At 42.3% G+C, this 712-nt stretch overlaps 1 protein-coding gene across 2 annotated transcripts in view; it reads left to right on the top strand.

Moving 5' to 3' along the window:
* Positions 1 to 712, top strand: part of and1 (actinodin1) — a 7,857-nt gene that overhangs the window by 968 nt on the left and 6,177 nt on the right. The window lies entirely within an intron of this gene.

Raw genomic sequence — 712 nt, 5'->3', positions numbered from 1 at the left:
TTCTGCCTGGGATTCACTGATATTAGCTGAAATGATAAAACACAGAAACACAAAAAAGTAAATAACATTTTTTCCAGATTCAGATAGGAATCACACCTGAGTCACACAACGCTCCATGTCACAAAAGCAAAAGTCAAACTAAATACAGTGACGTCCTCAGTCAGTATCTCTGAATCAGTAGAACATCTTTGAATGTAGTCGAACAGGAAATCAGGAATCAAGAACATCAGGTTTTATTTTTTCATCTGAAGTTGAAGATTAAAGGAGCATTAAGGAAAGTACATTACATTTCTACTTCAGTACAGTACTTGAGTAAAAGTACTCACTTGTTTTGAACAAAGTAGCTCTCCTCCAGTTACTGCGAGTGCTGACGGTGCAGCTGTAGGCCACATCTGTATCAGTATCTGAAGGTATCAGAGAACTCCTGATGTTGTAGAGCAGCTGTTCAGTCTTCTGGACTTCAGTTTGGTTCTTAAAGGTCACATTGGATGGAGGGCTGGTGGACCAGGTGAGCTCAGGCTCAGGGTAGATCCCCTCTGAGCTGCAGGTGATCCTGTCTCCCACCTGCTGCAGGTCGACTTTACGCACTGGAGCTGCAAAAAAAAACAAAACGGATTTGCTTTAAGTTCCTTTTGAAGTGTCGGGGTGGAAGTGGAAGGTTCTGTAACTGTGGCTCCGTCTTCACTAACAACACAGTGTATATTAGACTGGA

This window comes from Seriola lalandi, unplaced genomic scaffold, assembly GCF_002814215.2.
Source record: "Seriola lalandi dorsalis isolate HSWRI2012SDOR001 ecotype SW California unplaced genomic scaffold, Sedor1 jcf7180002054956, whole genome shotgun sequence".
In the NCBI taxonomy this organism is placed as follows: domain Eukaryota; kingdom Metazoa; phylum Chordata; class Actinopteri; order Carangiformes; family Carangidae; genus Seriola; species Seriola lalandi.
Note: the sequence above shows the minus strand (reverse complement) of the source record. Positions and strands in the feature narration are given on the sequence as shown.